The sequence below is a fragment of the Thalassophryne amazonica genome, chromosome 3 (assembly GCF_902500255.1).
Source record: "Thalassophryne amazonica chromosome 3, fThaAma1.1, whole genome shotgun sequence".
NCBI classification, from domain to species: domain Eukaryota; kingdom Metazoa; phylum Chordata; class Actinopteri; order Batrachoidiformes; family Batrachoididae; genus Thalassophryne; species Thalassophryne amazonica.
This window is the reverse complement of record NC_047105.1, coordinates 86,221,128-86,240,733: the sequence shown is the minus strand read 5'-3', so window position 1 is coordinate 86,240,733 and position 19,606 is coordinate 86,221,128. Positions and strand designations below refer to the sequence as shown.

At 41.5% G+C, this 19,606-nt stretch overlaps 1 long non-coding RNA gene across 1 annotated transcript; it reads right to left on the bottom strand.

Annotated features, from left to right (window-relative positions):
- Positions 1-16,027: 16,027 nt before the first annotated feature.
- Positions 16,028-17,232, bottom strand: LOC117507963. Its single transcript, XR_004559910.1, has 3 exons — positions 17,223-17,232; positions 16,202-16,205; positions 16,028-16,130 (listed from the first exon to the last, which is right to left on the bottom strand). It is a non-coding gene; the product is annotated as an uncharacterized LOC117507963 (long non-coding RNA).
- Positions 17,233-19,606: the final 2,374 nt, after the last annotated feature.

The following is a 19,606-nucleotide window of genomic DNA, read 5'->3' as shown; positions in this document are numbered from 1 at the left end:
CATTTTTCAAGATGATAATGCATCTTGCCATAGAGCAAAAACTGTGACAACATTCCTTGCAAAAAGACACATAGGGTCAATGTCATGACATAGGGTCAATGTCAATCAGCAGATGTGATTGATGCAGGTGTTAGTTTTGGGATGAAAATTTACAGGGTGATTCCAGAATTTATTCCTCAGAATTGAGTGAGTCCATATTTTTTTCCTCTGCTTGGTCTAAAAAAGTAACCGTTACTGACTGCCACAATCTTTTTTTCTTGATTTCTTATAGTGTTTCTTAAAGCCAGAAAGTTGCCATTTGAAATAAGTTTAGTTTTGGGTCATGTCTGTGATCTGCTTTTTTTCTACAAAATTAAACAATAGAATGAACATCCTCTGAGGCTGGTGATTCCATCATTTTTGCCAGGGGTTGTATATGTTACCCTGTGCTCCTCCCTTTTCTTAAAGTAGGTATTCACCACAGCCATTTCCATCCTTTCTGCAAAATCAACTATCATCTGTCCTTCCCCATTCCTATCCTTGATACTATATCTCCCATTACTTCCTCATCACCTCTGTTCCCTTCACCAACATGCCCATTGAAATTCCGCTCCTATCACCACTCTTTCATTCTTGGGCACACTCTCCACCACCTATATAAACACTCCAGAAATCTTCTTTCTCCTTCATCTCACAACCTACCTGTGGGGCATATGCACTGATGATATTCATCATCACCCCTTCAATTTCCAACTTCACACTCATCACCCTGTCAGACACCCGCTTAACCTCCAACACACTTTTAACATACTCTTTCTCTTTTTGCTCTGTATGCACCACTCTGCATTTAATCATTAGTGATTGATCTCTGCTGTCTTCCACAGCATGTCTTTTTCCTGATTCTCTCCCCTCAGCCCCAACCAGTCCCAGCAGAAGACTGCCCCTCCCTGAGCCTGGTTCTGCTGGAGGTTTCTTCCTGTTAAAAGGGAGTTTTTCCTTCCACTGTCGCCAAGTGCTTGCTCACAGGGGGTCGTTTGACCGTTGGGGTTTTTCTGTAATTATTATATGGCTTTTGCCTTGCAATATAAAGCGCCTTGGGGCAACTGTTGTTGTGATTTTGACGCTATATAAATAAAATTGATTTGATTTGATACTCTTCCTTTAAAATGACCCAACACCATTTCTCTTCCTGTCCTCACCATGGTACAACACTTGTACCCACCGCCGATGCTCCTGCTCTTACTTCCCTTCCACTTGGTCTCTTGCACCACAATATGTCTACCTTTCTCCTCTCCATCATATCAGCCAGCTCTCTCCCTTTACCAGTCATACTACCAACATTCAAAGTCCCCACTCTCATTTCCACTCTTCTAGTTTTCTTCTTCTCCCGCTGTTTGTGCAACGTTCTCCTCCTCTTCTTCGTCGTCTTCGCCCACATATATCTTTGACATATAAATTAAAAATATCAAAATACAAAAGTGTGAAAAAATATAATGACAAGTTCAGGTTTTATTGTTTTCCATCAGTATTTTCTTTTTATTTGTAATCATTCCATAGAACAATGAATATCTGGTCATGCTTATGAATTAACTCTCAGATTTGCCAGAATGATCCATGCTGCATAATGTGTGGTCAGTCTGCGGTGTTCAGGCTCTTGCTGGGGTCGTGTGTGTGTGTGTGTGTGTGTGTTTTCTTTGTACTTAGGTAAATATGTTTTAAAGGCCAGGGTATCAGGGTCTTTGCTGCTGGTGTGTTTGTCAGCGCGTGTTGCTTACACAGCTGCAGACTTACATAGGGACACACACGTTTTGTGACACGGTGCACCAGACACACTATTGTATGTCTTATCGACAAAACCACAACTTATTTTCATTTCTTCCACTGACTGAAACACTGGGGAGTTCATGTTCTGTGCTGGCTTGTGCTCTGACAGACAAAAGCTGGGTTACTTTATTCTCACTTTGTCACTAGAGGAAAGTTGTCTTATCATCTTTATCATGTTTAAAATCTACTCATGCAGGTGAACTCTGCATCACTCCAGATGTTAATGCAGGCTCAGGCAACACAAACCTGCTGAATCTGCTGGGGAAGAGCGCCCTCCTTTGGCAAACACAGGCAATGCCACACAGCTCTCAGTTGAGTCATTTCAATGAATTATATTGTCCGTTTCTGAAGAGGTTCGGACTAATTATATACAACAGATGATTGTTAAGGTGAAGTCAGATATCTGCACGGAAAGCAGATCAGTGTGAGCATTTATAACGTTCAGTTTACTACTTTCAGAGGCAACAAATGTGACGAATGTTAAAATTGAGAAAAAGTGACAATTAGTGGTGACACCGTGAACTGCAAATGCAGTTAGGAAAAAATCAACCTGGCGCGAACCAGGTGCTTCGAAGAAGAAAGAAAGAAGAAAGAAAGAAAGAAGAAAGAAAGAAAGAACTGCTGCATTCAAAACCACAACACAATAGAAAGTAAATGAAACAGGTAGAACTGAAACAGAAATTAAATGAATGCAATGACTGAAAAGAGTTTGAAAGGACAGAAAGGAAGGTGGGGAAAAAGCCCTAGAAACTAATTGGGAACCCAAAGAAACATGATGTGTGATTAAGTTAAAGAAGTAGAAACGAGTGTTATACAGAGTTGGAGTATGAAGAGAGACTATTACAAAAAAGGAGAACGACAGTCAGAGTGCAAGACGCACACCTTGTTTGGTAAGGAATACTACAAATCAGAGTCACACAAGTCACCAGTGGCGGCTGGTGTAAAACAGTCTTGGTGGGGCTGCTGTGCCAATAGATTCCCTTGCCTTGTCCAATACAGGCATTCAAGTGAACAGTCGGAAAATTACTACAATTCCACAATAATCATTTCATGTCCTTCTCAAAATCAGCAGTTTTACCAGATAAGTTAACCATTTACAGCTATATTAGGCCCCATTTCTACTTTGGAAAGGAACAGTATCAAATACAACACTCAAGTTCTTGAGCAAAGAACATTTCACCATTTGACACCAATTACACACATAGTACACCAAACTGTACTGCACTGCCATTATCTTCAGACAAACAGATCCTGGGGTTCACAATGACACCCCCTTAACAAAATAGAAAATATCACCAAATTTACACTGTTTCAAAATATGGAAAAATTCTTCAATTGACAAAAGAACATTATGTACATACTACAATGTTCACACCACCTTCAGAGAGAGAGAGAAAATGTTTGTGTGTGTGTGTGAGTGAGAGAGAGAGTGTGTATGTGAGAGAGAGAAAATTAAGGTAATATTTTGCATGAACATTACTGAGTGGAATGGAGGCAAAAAAAGAAGCTTGAAAAACTTAAATTAAATAACTTAACAAATAACACCAAAACCTTTAAATTAAATTGGTTAAAATTAATTAACAGTGTAGAGGACAAAGCAAATGAAGTATACAAAACCACTTAATGCGTTGCTAAACTTGGGTTTGTCTTGCTATAAGTGTCTTGTGTGAACTCAGTGGCTGAGTTAGAATTTCTTTAAAAAACATGCAAATTGCTATTTTAGGGTTTTGTTTTATTTTGTTTTTAAACTGAGCAAATAATGTTTTAGAGTGTGGAATACTCCAAAGAATATTTCACTTCTGTGAACTGATCCTCATAACGTGTAAAGTGAAATCAAAATACCAGCATGGCTACAGCTTTGAACACTGTTACAAACAGCCCCAGCCTCCCCTATTACCATTATAACTGTCTGCTGTCCCAATAAAGATCAAAACTTTGACCCCCTAAAACAAACAAAAAACATCACTCATTCGTTTTATCTTAAATTTTCATCCTCGTTTCCACACCAGGAGCAACATTCGGGAATAAATCCGAGCAGCTCGTCAGCTCACCTGAGCTGAAGTGGATCCAGAGGAGTCAGAGGTGGATGTGCTCCTTTCCAACCCGCAGTAAAGAGTGTAGATCAGCAGCCTCCGTGACGTGTGCACGCTGACAGTGTGAATGAAGCCTGACACGGTTTATAACGAGTCAGACAAACGTCTCTCCTCCAACCGGGATGTGCAACTGTCATTAAACCACGAGAAAGATCTGATGTGCGCACCTCCAAAAGGATCCCCGCCAAACTTTGGTGTCATTGATTTGATTAGTTTTGTCCCGTTTTAAACCTCCGAAGAGTTCTTCACTTACTCCAGCAAAAACACACGGAGACAAAATAAAAATAAATAAATATAACCCAAACGTCGTCGTCACCATCATCTCTCCTGTCTGACTGACTGACAGCAGCAGCTGCAGCATCACGTGTATCACTGACTGTAATCTAACGTTCCCCCGCAATTTTTGTAGCAAGGGCTAAAAATCCGGCGCCCCAAAGCCATTAATTTTGGCAATGTTGATTTGCCAAATATTTATTAATTTTTCCTAGCAACACATACAATTGGTTATTTCGCTGCACTTCAGGGCGCTTTGGATGAGCGCCCAAGACGAGGAATAACGTTTCTCTGCTTCTGTCTGGTGGAAATGCACTGCTGAATGAGAGTCAGTTGGAGGAAGTGTTGTTTAATCATGCATATACATGTAGGCACATACTATTAAGTAAACCTGACATGATAATACTTTTTAAATATATATATATTATGACTTTCCCCCTCCACATCAAGGAGGGCGCGACCTAGCGCCCCCTATGGGCCAGCCGCCACTGCGAGTCACGTATAGGTTCATATGACTATTAGAATGGTGATAAAATTAATCATATTACGTAGTAACCTAGATGACTATTTTCAGTAGTTTGAACCATAGATGTATCTTTTTCTCCAGTAGTGACCATTTGCTGTTCACAGTTGTGAATTTCACACCGTTTCGCGGTCCATGACTCACTCGAGAGGTCAGTTTCAGCAGAGTTCCAGTTTAGGGCACAGTGTAAACACATCTTGTGAATAATGGACAAGAAGACAACATCGGGACACAGCAGAAGTCCATCACAGGTGCTACACCTCATCTAGATAACCCTCTTAACTTGGGAGAACGTGTCATCATCATAATTGCTTGTGAACTCGCTGACTCGATGCCATCCACATATTCGCTAGCCATTGCTTACATGACTGTGAAACGCCAAAACTCTGCTGGCACCGTGGTGCATTCTGGAGACACAGGGGGCCGCCATGGGGATTATGGGAAACATTAAAGAAGCAAATAGGTGTATCTTTGATAGAGCCCAACCGATATGGATTTTTTGGGGGGCCAATACAGACATTGGGGAGTTACAATTACAATTCTTTTTATCTGCTAATGTATACATAAAATGTCAGTGATTCCTCAAATTTCATGATCAAACCCTTGATTTTTTACAGTTTAAACATGAACTTTACCATAAATAACTACAACCAACCACTGTATGTCATGTTGCCTTCATTTAGACTGGCAGTTGCCATGTCCCATCACACAGCATTTGCATAAAATAGACTTCCTATCTGTTTTGGCCCCGCCTAGCTGACAGCAAAGTGACCACTTTTCTCTAGCTGCTGTAAAACATCCGCTTTGACTGGAAATGAATGGCAGCTATTCCCTTTGCCCCTGTCTCTTGTACCTAATGTGACTAAGGGGTGATGGGGTCCCAGGCAAGCTTGACAGCATTTTAAATAACACATTCGGAATGCCCTTTGCTGGACAAACTACACAGTGACACAATTTTGAAAAGCCAAAGTGATTTTCTCTATTGTTTAGTCAGGAAAATAAAATTTTTCATATAAGCTAAAAGAACAGTCCTATGTGAAAGGCTCATATCATGGCTAGGCTCTCACCTTTGAACAATTCATCAAAACAGCCATTTAAATAGCCCCATTATACCTTTTGAGTTATTTTGTTCACACATGGACAGATACACAATTCTCCACATTTGTGAGTGCTGCATGCAAATGAAAAAAAATACAACTGTTAACCCAAATAAATGTGACATGGAACTAAACAGAAAGTTACAATGACTGCAGTGGTAGTATAAATACAGACAAGACCCCATGATTAGAAGGATGGGATATGTAGAGCTCACCTACTCCCTGATAAAGAGTGGAACAAAACAGACCATGTTGACTGTCAGTTTTGTCCAGTTCAGGTTCCACAGCCATAAATCAGAGATGAGCTCCATTCAGCACAGCAGCTTTTAAATTTTTGCATAACTACTTGCAAGATAGAAAAGAAACGGGTGAGGAAACATAAAAGTTTTTTCTTTTTTAAATGTGACAAATGTCACAAGAGAGCGGACAATACGGATAAGAGATACGTGAGAAGAAGTTGGTCTTGTGTCCTGTAAATGAAGGGTTCAAATGCAAAATCCAAACCTCCAAAACCATAATTTTTTAGTTGAGGCCAACATGTACTTGCTGCCAAGGGGACCATCAGTGCGCAAAATATGAAAGAATTTGAACAAACTGTTTTCATTTTATTGATGAAAGTCTGTGCATTTCCCCATATGGTTTCCTTTAAATCTCCATTTTCAACTACATTTTTTCTCCATTTAAAACAACAACAAAAAACCTTTCTGCGTTTTGCATCTGAACTCTTCAAATGGTAGATAAACCTGTGGTGAGTCAGTGACATTTTAATGAAACACGTTCAGTCCTGACAGCTGTAAGTCACATCGTAAGTACGTCAACTTCCTGTTGGCTCAGACAGTTTCTTTAGTTTGTTTGTGGGACTTAAGAAGCCGAGATCATCTGAGGTGCTTCTTTCTCACACTCCCGCCTGTTGTCATTCACCTGGAACAACATCGGTGTGTCTGTGACTCAGCTGCATATCTGCACTGCCCTGGTTCCCATGTCCCAGCAGCAGGCCTTGTTTTCATACCGCCGGCCCAAAGCACTGCTGTGCTTACACAGAACATCCTAAAGAGCTCCATGCACTGTTAAATATCATCTTCGGGGGTCTTCCCAGACGCCCTGATGGCTGTTTTGCAGAAAGCTTCATTGTAAGACTCTTGCTTCAGGATTACACAAGAATGAGATGTTGCTTAACGTGTGGACTGGAAGTGGGAGCGTCACGTGAGTCACCAATTTGTTCCATCAAGTTAAAACTGTGCAGTCATTCTTTTATAGATCATTTATCATGATGACGACATCACAGGTGGTCTGCCTGAGCATGATGTACTGAGTCACAAACTCATTTTATTTTGATTTCAATTTATCCCCAGTTTACATTTACTGGGGTCAAAAGTCAAAACAGGGATTTTCAGGAGAAAACATTAAATTATATCGAATACAAATTTGGGTTCACTGAGTTTATCTCATAATTTCAATGATTAATGGGTGATTGATATTGTTTTTGGCAGTTACAATGGAGGTATTTCAGTTTCTTGCCAGTAATTTCATGTTGTTGTTTGTCTTTCGGTTGCCCCTGGTTGTCCAGGGTCACCACAGCAGATCCAGTACAGATTTGCATTAGGATTTAGCACAAACGTTATGCTGGATGCCCTTCCTGATGCGACTGCAGTTCTTACATGAAGAAACAGGCACAGATCCTGATCTTCCCAAGTGAATGATATTGTCTGTTGCTATGATTTCCTTTCCCAAAGGGCTTTTTAACCCCTGTAACCATTGCTTCATGGGTGCTAAAATCAAACTTTAATCAACCAGGTTTCATAAAGTTTCAATCAGAAGGCTGCCTCTCTTGGTGGGGATCCAAATCCAGAGGCATAAAACATAGAATCATTACACAATACTCTGAGGATTACAAGTGGCTTAAAAAAGTATTTTATAAAATTCATTCATTCATTTCTGGAACCCACTTGGTCCTGTAAAGTGTTATCCCGAATTTAAGTACCTGAATGTTGACGACCCCGGTTGGTGAAGAAGGTCAAGGGAATGCTCACATTTCATCTGGCCGCAGCAGATACATAATTATTTTAGAGATGTGGGAATGGAACGGGATAGGGTGCTCCTATGGACAGAATAGGACAGGATGGACAGGATAGCGTCTCCTCACCCTATCCCTTAGAGATAGGGTGAGGAGCTCGGTCACTTGGGAGGAGCTCAGAGTCGAGCCGCTGCTCCTCCACGTCGAAAGGAGCCAGCTGAGGTGGCTCGGGCATCTTTTTCAGGTTCCCCTGGACGCCTCGCTGGAGAGGTGTTCCGGGCACGTCACATTGGGAGGAGGCCCCGGGGAAGACCCAGGACACGCTGGAGGGACTACGTCTCGCAGCTGGCTTTGGCACCTACAGTCAGTTTAAAGTTTCCAATTTACCAAACCTGCTTGTCTTTGGAGGTGGAAAAAGCCCTAAGCACCTGGGGAGAACCCGCACCAACACAGGAAGAACCTGTAACTCCACACAGAAAACAGTAGGGTGGATTTCAACCCAGACCTTCTTGCATCCTAACCATTAAGCCACAGTGCTGCATCAGTCTGTCACTGATTTTACATTTAAAAGATCTTATTGTTATAGTTTCAGTGTGGCCAGTTTGACTTGTCATTGAAAACACTTTTTCAAGGTACTTATTAATAAATAAAATAGAACAAAATAAAATATTAGTTTCTTTCATCTATTAATTTTCTCCCACTTATCCTGTCCAGTTCTCAGCAGCAGTAGACCAAACAACTTATCCCACACTTCCCCATCTTCAGCCAAGTGCTGCAACTATTTTTGGGGGGTTCCAGGGGCATTCCCAAACTAGATGGGAACTATAACCCCTCCAACATATAATCCCTCCAGCAGTGTCTCCTCCCAGTTGGACCTGACTGAAAAACGTCCCTAGGCATATGATCATTGGGCATCGTCACCAGATGCCCCCTGATCTACTTTGCTTCTCACTCTGTCCCAAAGTACACTATAAGCTCAGATACATGATAGAGGAATGTCATTTCTACTGCTTGTATCCATGACCTTGTTGTGTAGGCAATGACCCAAAGTTCTTGTCCATAGTTGAGGATACATGTGTAAATTGACTGGTAGAGTGAGAGCCTCACCTTCTGCCTTCATCATGATGGTCCAGAACAGATGCAGCTCAAATCCATCTATTGATCTCATGCTCCAACTTACCCCCACTTGTGAACAAGGCCCTGAGATAATTAAACTCCACTTGGGGCAATAACTCTCTCCTCACCCAGAGGGGACAGTCCACCCTTTTGAAGCAGAAGACCATGGTCTCAGATTTGGAGTTGTTGATTCTCATCCCAGTCACTTCAAATTGGAGGTCACATCGGAGGGGGGAGTTGGAAGGGTTAGACCTTACCCCTGTGAACCACCTTGGGGCAACTTATGTTATGATCTGGTGCTATATAAATAAACTAAAATTTCTGGGTACCTCACTGTGCTATTTGGTCTTGGCTGTGGATAGGAAAGTATGGGATGAGTTGTTTAGACTGCTGCCACCATTTCTCAGACCCGAATAACCATCAGAAAATTAATGCATGTACATTCTGGTCCCTCATAATCTTTTTTTCAATTATTTTCTTTGTGTAAATCAAAGTGCATCATGCAAGTGCATTTGAGGCCTGTCCAACTCTACTGTGCTATATTTACACAGTGCATAATTTGAGGTGTAAAGTAAGGTGCAGGGTGCAAAGGGGTTGCAATAAATCTATTAATTAATCACAGCTGTGTTTTGGTGTGACATAACTTACACCAATCAGAGTGTCTTCTGCCATCACATTTAAGAATTTGGTTCTGGCACATTGCTATTTAAGAGGATGCAGCCTCTTATAAACTGTAAGCTTGTTTGTTTGGATTGACCTTTGCAGCCAAAAGTAAAAGTTTCAATGTTAAATTAGTACTGCTGCAGCTGCAATATTGTTAAGACTGCATTAAATAACTCCATTAGAGTATTATATCATACTGATCAACCCTAGTGGAGTAAAATTAAACTACAATAGAGAAAAATTCAACAGTATTTTCACTGTGACCACATGTACCCTCTGCAGTGTTAATTTAGCTGTGCGGGGTCATTTGTGTGGCTCTGCTCCTGTGACAGCAAGCTTTTAATTTCTTATGATAAGAAAAAAAAACTTTTGCGCCCAAAATCTTTCCACATTGTTGAGTCTCAGCTGCTGTGAATGTCACACCTGCTTCCCACACTTTACCCGCATCCAGCAGAGACCAGCTGATGTTCGGGCCCCTCGTGCACATGTTGTCATGACGACACACGTTAATGGGTCAAACAAAACAACTGAGAAATTCACACCTGATATTAAGAGAGAAAATGCTACATCAAAATCCGTATAGCAGCATCTTAAGAACTTGCATGTATTTTCAAAAAAGACAGAAAGATTTGATTTCACATACAGTCTCTGGAGAAACAGATAAGTAGCTCATAGCATCACCCTCAGCAACTGCTACAGCAACTTTACTGTCAACTCAGTGTGATGCAAACCACAATATACATTTCCACTCTTGCCGGCTATGCAGCGATTTCAGGATCCACTAATCTTTTGCACAGACTCGGTCTCGTACTCTAAGTGGGATTCAATATAAAAGCAACAAGATTTTGTGATATAATAACAGGATTATCTGGTAATGTGATGAGCGAGGATTTGTGAGCCTCTGTATCCATGCATCTACAGGATTATTAGGAATTCAAACACTTTACTGTCTGTGGTCAAGAGAGTTTAATTATTTCCACTTTTTGTGTGTGTGTGTGTGTGTGTGTGTGGTCATGTCTGTGTTTTTATTTGATGGTCTGCAGGATATTTTTAAAAACATATTTTAGTGAAATTTAACAGAGAGGTAGGTCTTGCTTAAGGGCCCCTTCACGCATAGTACGAATGTGGTCGAATTGGGCTTGAAGTGTGCATGAAGCAGGAATTGTATGCAGTACGTGTAAAATCTTAGCTGCCTCCAACGCCTCATACACCTGTTGCTACAACTATTTGCGCACACCAGCGGCTGAGAGACAGAGTGTGCACTGTGAGAACCCATCGAACAGTCTCGCACCAGGTGTCGACCAAATTCCAGGTCACACACACGAACATCTAACACCGCTCGCTTGGCACTTAGAAAATGTGTGGCCATTCACACTGTTAGCATGAAAACAGTCAGCGATCACTTTTGAGCTCAATCTGAAATTTGTCTACGTGAGACACATGCAACAGACGTGGTGCATGTGTCTCACACGTGTGCGTGTGTGTTGCGCCCCCTTCCCCGCTCCCCCCAACACATATGGCGTGCCGACGGGGTCAGGGGGGGGGGGCACACTTGCATAAAATGCTTATATGTATATACAGATCTCATCACATGGAGGCCGGACAGAGAGGTCTCAGCACAGGGAGGGGCTGTCAGCTGATCGCAGCACAGTGACAGCTGGATGACGGCTCAGTGCACCCATTAAAAACACAGAAACTAATGCCAGGACAGATATATAAATAATTATGACAATGCCTATTTACAATTACATAATAAATAACGAAAATAAATGACTACATAACACAGAGACACGTTGGTCTGGGCGCTAAACAGACAAGGGGGGCATGTCTGCCCACAGTGGCTGCTACTGTGATCTGTGCTCCTGGGCATCCCAGCTGGAGAACACGTACCATGTTTTGAAGGACATGAACTTACAAAATTCCTCCGTGAGGTGCATGTCTCGGCCTGCTGTCCTCACATGGAAATACATAAAAACATATATTGCTTTTGCGAAGGTCTGGACAGCGTACACAGCATGCACATTGACAGGCTGTCCCAGCTGGAACGGACCGTCAGTTCATGTGGACACGCAGCAGGTGATCTGAATGTTACATCTGTCTGACAGGACAAACGTGTCCTGTTAGCGGTGCACCGCAGGACTACATGACAAGCCAACAGTGCAACAAATATGCCACTTTCAGTCACATATCAGCAGAAATACCCCATAACAAATGGCGTTTGGTCAGTTATCATGGCACTTTTTTCTCTTTTTTAAAAAATATGTTTATCTGCTTGTTGATTTCAGCCATTTCACGCTCCTGTTATAAGTTTCCATCTGGTAATCAGAGCTTGCAGGTTTGAATTCCGTAAGTGGCATTTATTTTTTATTTAACCAGGGTTATTTGACTGTGGGGTTCTGTATTGCGCCCCCTTTAATATGAAGTTATGTAAAGTTAAAACAAAAATAAACAAACAAAAAACCCCACCTTAGTTATCTATGCGTGGTCCCTCAAAGTTCACTGCATGTATTGCAGACAGTAAGTATTCAATCATACTGTAAAACTAGAAGCACTCAGAAAGTGCAAAACTCCGCCAAGGCCGTGGGGTCACTGATGCCATAACATCTACACGCCGTGGAATCATTGAACCTAAAAAAGGCTAACAATGATGTTTGTTCAGTAGTAAAAAAAAGTTTAATCTGCTGTGACTGGATAGCATGTATCCTTAGAGCTTGGCATCACAGTTTATTGCAACTTGCACCTTTCCCAGAAGCTACTGTCATCTGAGCACTGATATTGATATTGCATGTGCTTATAGACAAAAACAAATAAGAGAGAAAATTCAATTTATTATTCAACTAAACTGCAAATATATGAATTTTTTAACATTTATGAAACACTTCTCTAAACAAGGTCATAGGGTCACTGACCCTAAAGAGATTCCCTCCTTGGCACAGTAATCTATTTCTTTTTGTCTCTTTCTCTAAAATTGTATATAATAATCATTAGATTATTAATATATAAACAAAAATACATTTAAGAAATATTACAATTTGAAAACAAATGCACCCAAACGTGATGACAGCTGCAACTGCTTAATGCTAACTTTTAACATTGAAAATGCAATAGACATGCTAACGTGTTAGCATCGGGATCTGGATCGTGATCCGGATCACCACTAAAATTTAATCACTTGTTCCTCTTGTCATTTCCAACCACTCCACAAAATTTCATCAAAATCCGTTCAAAACTTTTTGAGTTAACCTGCTGACAGACAGACAAACAAACAAACACGACCGAAAACATAACCTCCTTGGCGGAGGTAATAAACAGTGTGCAGTGTGTGCAGGGTATTCATCAGCCCTCTGCAGCCTTTCATTTAATTTTGAAGCAGGTGCAAATCCTGAATCAATTTGAAATTATACTTTTATTCTGTCTTCTGTTAATCCATGTTACTTGTACTTTGGGAAAACAGCACCACCTGCATTTAGGCCTTTCTGCCAGTTATGATTTTTGGCCTTTGCATCTGGTGTCCAAATACGAGGTAAGGCCGTAGTTACTGGATTTATGGGTTTACGATACGCCGACTGCTCTCAGTCAATTGCTTGGTGTGCTGCCCAACAATTTTAAGACCCAAGCGTGACTTCAGGAGTGGTGTTGTGTCCTGGGTTTGTGAGTTTAACTGATATCCTACATTATGGATTAAAGTGAATTTTTATCGGAGTGCTTCCAAAGGATCACTGTGACCATGCCTCCTGTCCAGCCATGGAGGAACTGCACCATCTAATGGAATTAAATTATAATGCACGGACAGGCTGTATTCGCACAGGCTGTGCACACTGTCCTGTTCGGCCATGGAGGAGCCGATCCATCCAATCGAATTAAGTTTGATGCTATGCATGCTCAGTCCGGTTGTGCATGCATGCTGGATGTGTCCTGTTTGGCCTGTTTTTTTGCATGAACCAGATTTATTGTATTTTGCTCTTTTTATTTATTTATTTATTCTGAGGACTCTTTGTTCATCTGTAAATTAAAAGCACAATTTGTCCATTATTATTTCAGATGAGATGACTTCTTAATTAACATGATAATGAACCTTGGACATTTATTTTTTTAGACAAATACAATAGCATGAAAAGTAGTGTGCGCATTTTTCTGTCTGGTAGATTCATTCATATCTGCATTTCAACCAGGAAAACCATAAATAAATACAAATATTTATTATAAACACAACAGAAGATGATGTAACAATGACTGCAGTGTGTCTGTTAATTAGGATTTCTCAATGTGACATAAACTCATGATGAAATCATTTATTAATTAGTATTTCAATGTTTAATTGCATCCTTGTTGACTATGTGATTGCTTTTAATGTAATCAGGGCAGACTAATTACTAAAATATGATTTTGACTATTCTAGTGATTGTGAATGCTTTGAAATTATGCACAATAAGGGCAGGGCTTCTACCTGTGCAAGTGCCTTTTTGATGGAACTTTGACTTCATGGACATGTTTAATGATTCATTCATGTAATGCTAAAATAAAAAAGTAAACAGCTTTTTCGAATAATAAAATAGTTGCTGTATAAAGAGCCTTTGTTTTATTTAGAAACATAGCAACAGGTGTAAGTTTTCAGAGACGACAGGTGAGCTGGACTCCCAGGACATTTCACCAGATGGTCTCCTCTGCAGCTTCAACCCCTTGGTGGAGGTTTTGGAGACACTTTCCTCACATTTTGAAGAGCAGAGATGTTCTTTTCTTCTTTCTGGACTTCAGGTTTTGGTGTTCAACTCTATCACTGGAAGTTCTGAAGTGAATCTGGATTCATTTGGATTCATTCATTCATCTGGATTCATTTTAGGTTCTCTGCACAGCAAATTTTGAAATGTTCCTAATGTGTGACAAGTAAAGAAATCTATTTCTTAAAATACAAGCAAACACAAAACAGCGCTGTGCTATTTTAGATTTTTTAATTTAATTTTTTGAAACTATGTCATATAAAGTTGAGATTGTTCTTCTAGTCCAGGGGTGCCCAAGTTCGGTCCTCGAGATCTACCTTCCTGACACTCTTAGTTGTCTCCCTGTTCCAACACACCTTGTCTCCCTGTTCCAACACACCTGAAGGATTCAGGTGTGTTGGAACAGGGAGACAACTAAGAGTGTCAGGAAGGTAGATCTCGAGGACCGAACTTGGGCACCCCTGTAATTTAGTCACTGCGGTAATAATGAAAAAACTATTGTGTAGATGTAGATTTATTTGGTAAAAGTAAAATTAGATCAAATAATTTTCAAATATAAAACATTGACTCAGTTTGACTGACTGATTCTACAGCTAAAGGCTGAAGGCTAAGCTAACCATTAGCCGATAAATCTAACTGTTCAGCGGTTGCACTACATCATGTTTATTTTCAGGTTACTCACACACCTCAGACAAACTTGCAGAAACTCTGTTGCTCAAACTGGGTGTGTGTATATAACTAAAAGTGAAGAATTTCAGATTGAATGTGTCTCCTCGATCACACTGGCTGCTGTTTCTCTCTGTGACCGGGTCTGTGGGTGTCTGGCTGGGCCAGTGTTGCCAACTTCTCAGTAACAAAAGTAGCTATTGGCTGTCCTAAAAGTCACTCACTGACGTCATCGTCTAATTTGCATATTATTTGCATAATATGATGTCGTAACAGATTATGCCGTAAAAAGAATAAAGTCGTGGGAGAGACAAAAAAGTGAGTAAAAACATCTTAGAACTACTCAGGAAATTTTGCTGAGTAAAATTTACTCTGCTGGGATAACATTTGGTCCCAGTCTAAATAGAGTTAAATATACTCTACCCTGGGGCTAAATCAACTCAACACAATGTAAAATCAACTCTTATTAGAGTAGAACCACCTCGTTTCTGCTTCCAACTGCTCTCCAGTCATCATCTATCTCAGCGACAGATATCTGAAGGGTTTGTACAACAACCATTTCCACATAAATTCAGCATGATTTCATCATCAAAGAAGGAGGAAGCGATCAGAGCGCCGCAGCTACACGGGCTGCTAGCTGTTGCGTTCACTGACCGTCCATCATTTCAAAGTGTCACTGATTAACGCCTCATTCCTGCTTAAAATGGCTTTGTTTCTGTTTAAAACTGACTTTAGAATTATTTAAGAGGTTTTACCTTGTCATCCGATGGGTAGTAATCACATTAATCCATTTGATCACTTTGGGTGAAGACAGTCTGTCCACAGGAGCTGCTGAGCTCCAAAATGATGCATGCGCAGTGGAGGCAGGGCGGGCCTGTGACAATCATAGAGCTGATTTCACTCTATAATAGTCTTTTTTACTCTATTTGGACTAGGACCAAATGTTATCCCAGCAGAGTAAATTTTACTCAGCAAAATTTACTGTGTACAAATAAACTTGATTCTTGGTTTGTTTGTTTATTTTGCCATTAAAATTGCCCATCACTTCTCAAAATAAAATAATAACTTCTCAAGGCCAGGCTGAGCAGCAAACGAGGTATGTAGGCTGATGGAGTCCGAGTGAGGTTTGCGATTCAATGATCAGATCATTGCAGCAGCAGTGATCTAGATGACAGTCACCAAGAGGGTTTGGAAAGTCTCTTGATTTAGCAAGAAATTCTCCAAGTCGGCAACACTAGGCTGGGCCGGCCGCTCAACTCCACCCGGCTGCTTCAGCTCCGCTCAGCCACCTCACTCCGAACAGTTGCTTCAAAAAGCTTCTCCTAGTCTTCTGCTTTATCTGTTGTGGTTATGATGGGCAGACTGAGTGTTTCTCTTTTTCCTGTTGCAAATCCATGATGGCGATTGTCGGGGTTGTTCACCGGACCCTCGAAAAGCCAGATAGTATTATAGAAATCTCCATCCCTGTCCAGACACATTGTTGCCACATCCAATGCAAGCGAATGCAGCAAAATGATCGTCCGACGTGCAAGGCCCAATACACAGTCAAATGTGTCATTACAGACATATGTATACGAGGTCTCTTAGATATAAACCGACCCTTTTATTATTTTTTTAACTATATGGATTTGAATGACATGCGATTACACCAATCATGCTTGAACCTCGTGCGCCTGCGTGAGTTTTTTCACGCGTGTCGGTGACGTCATTTCCCTGTGGGCAGGCCTTGAGTGAGATGTGGTCCCCGCCCTCTCGCTGAATTCCTTTGTTTCACACGCTGCTCGAGACGGCGCGCGTTGCTTTATCAAAATTTTTCTGGACCTGTGAGGAATATCCGAGTGGACACTATTTGAGAAATTAAGCTGGTTTTCTGTGAAAAGTTTAACGGCTGATGAGAGATTATGGGTGTTTCTGTCGGTGTAAGGACTTCCCACGGAGCGGGACGTCCTGCAGCGCTTCCAGGCGCTGTTGTCGGCCTGTTTCGAGCTGAAAACATCCCTAATTTAAGGCTTAATTCAACCAGGACATCGTGAGAGAACAGAGAAGATTCAGAAGAGGCCGGCATGAGGAATTTATGCGGACATTCCACTGTTTAAGGACATTTTTTTTAATGAAAGACGTACGCGCAAATTCGCCGAGTCGTTTCCCGTGACGACTCGGCAAATCTGTGTGCGCCGCGACAGGAAAAACACCTCCGTGTTGAAAACCATTTGTAGAATTCAGGCGGCTTATTATGGCTTTCAACAAGTGAGTAACTGAGAAATTTGTTTAACAGCTTGGGGCATGTTCCAACTTGCCCGTTAAGATTTCCAACGGAGGTGTTTTTCCTGCCGCGGACCCCCCGCGGTCGGGTCCAGCCCGACATGCGACTCTGCCCGCACGTTCTTTCATTACAAAATGACCGTTAACAATGGAATGTCCGAATAAACTCCTCATGCCGACTTCTTCTGAAAGTTCTCTGTTCTCTGACGACTTACTGCATCAACAGAGGCCTGAAATGTGGAAGTTTTCAACTTGAAAACGGCGAGACGCTGCCGCCTCGAAGCGCAGATCGCCGTCAGGCGCCGTGGACCATCCTTAAAGCGACACTACCAGACCAAAATCTCTCATCAGCCGTTAAAATTTTTACCGAAAACCAGCTGAATTTATTGAATGGTGTCCACTCAGTTGTGCCTTACAGTTTTGAAAAAATTTTTATCAAACAAAGCAACAGTCTCTGAGCCATTCCTAAACAATGAAAAAAAATCGACGAGCGGGTGGGCGACCTCCTCACTCAAAGACTGCCCACAGGCGAATGACGTAACCGACAGGCGTGAAAAAACTCTCGCATGCCCACGAGGGTTCAAGCATGTCTGATGTAATCACACGTGATTCAAATCCATATGGTTTTTGAAAAAATAATAAGGTCGGATACTTTTCTAATAGACCTCGTATTTACGTGTACATTTATATCGTGGTGTGGAGAGTGTGCAGGGTATGCATCAGTCCCCTGATGTTTTTCATGTTAATTATGTTTTCCCAGCATTTTAGTGAAAACAAATAGCATGCGCATAGCAACAATTAGTATTATTATTTTTTATTGGGGGGGGGGGGGTGGAGAAAGGGGCTATCTGAACTAAAGCACATAATTGCATCCTTCTTGAAGTATTAAAATGTGATGTCTCATTATAAAGTCTCAGCGGGAACAAAGCAATTAAAATGGGCCAGGTGGAAAAAATATTAAAGTGCCTGTCATGTCTTTTATTGACCATAAAAATGGGAGTGTGGTACGTAGATGTGGATAGATACACGGACAAACGTATCTATCAATTTCAAAGCACAAACAGGTGAAATTTGACATTGTGTTGAGGAACAAAGAATGAAAAGTTCACACCTTTTGCTCTGTTGGAATTGCAGATTTTTGTAAAGACAGCCTTTATGTTCTCTTGAAGGCCTCACAGAGTGACACATTAATCACAACGCGCCTTAAATCCCTGTAGGCGAGGCGGGAATAGACAGCAGCAGGAATGTCTGTCTGTGGCACAGACATCGAAGCCTGCATTTCTGTTTCTTCTGCTGTGTTGATAGAAGACATGTTACCATTGCAAAACTGGGGCCACTAATCTTGATGAGACTGTAGGGCAGGAAATGATGTCATGTGCAGTGGCAGATCTCCAGACACCGATAAGGTGACTTTGTCTGGGAGAGTGAAGCAATAGAGAGAGACAAATTAGACTAGTGTTTTCTGCTAGACTTGGACCAATGTTGCAGACCGAACGAGTCGTCCCTAAAAATTGGTCCACCCTGCCTCCACTGCGCATGCGTCATTTCAGAGCTGAGCCACTCGTCTGAGACAGAATGTCTTCACCCAAAGCGATCAAATGGATTAATGGGATTATTACCCATCAGATGACAAGGTAAACCCTCTTAAATCATTCTAAAGTCAGTTTTCAGCAGTAACGAGGTGAAACTCTGTGACACTTTGAAATGACTGACGTGCAGTGAACGCATCAGCTAGCAGCTCGTGTAGCCGCAGCACTCTGATCGCTTCTTCTGTCTTTTATGATGAAATAATGCTGAATTTACGTGGAAATGACTGTTGTACAAAAGCTTCAGATATCTGTCCCTGAGATAGATGATGACTGGAGTGCAGTTTTAAACAGAAACAAGGTGATAATCCTTGAACCGTGGCTAATGATGCATGCGCAGTGAAGGCAAGGCGGACTGATTTGTAGGGGGGACCATTTGGTCTGAGACACTGGCTGTCATTGATGCTGCACTTCAGGGAGAGTGGACACGTCAATCTTACAGGATAATGGAGAACTTGACAGCCTATAATTCAATTATATATAAGCAGTTCGGGACCTGGTTAGTACTTGGATGGGAGACCTCTTTGGAACACCAGCGGCTGGTGTGGTTTCTCCAGGTTACTCTGGAGTTGTGTCAGGAAGGGTATCCAGCGTAAAAACTTGTACCAAATGCCAATGCCGGTCTGGCTGTATCCACTGTGGTGACCCCGAATGAAAAAACTATAATTCAGATATCCTGCTCCGAATCAAAAGCAGCATGAGACATGCTGAATTTTGGGCATGTTGCGGTGGCATTCTAACCTCAATGAATCATCAGTGCTGAGAAAGTTGTTCTTCATCTGTATTAAATGA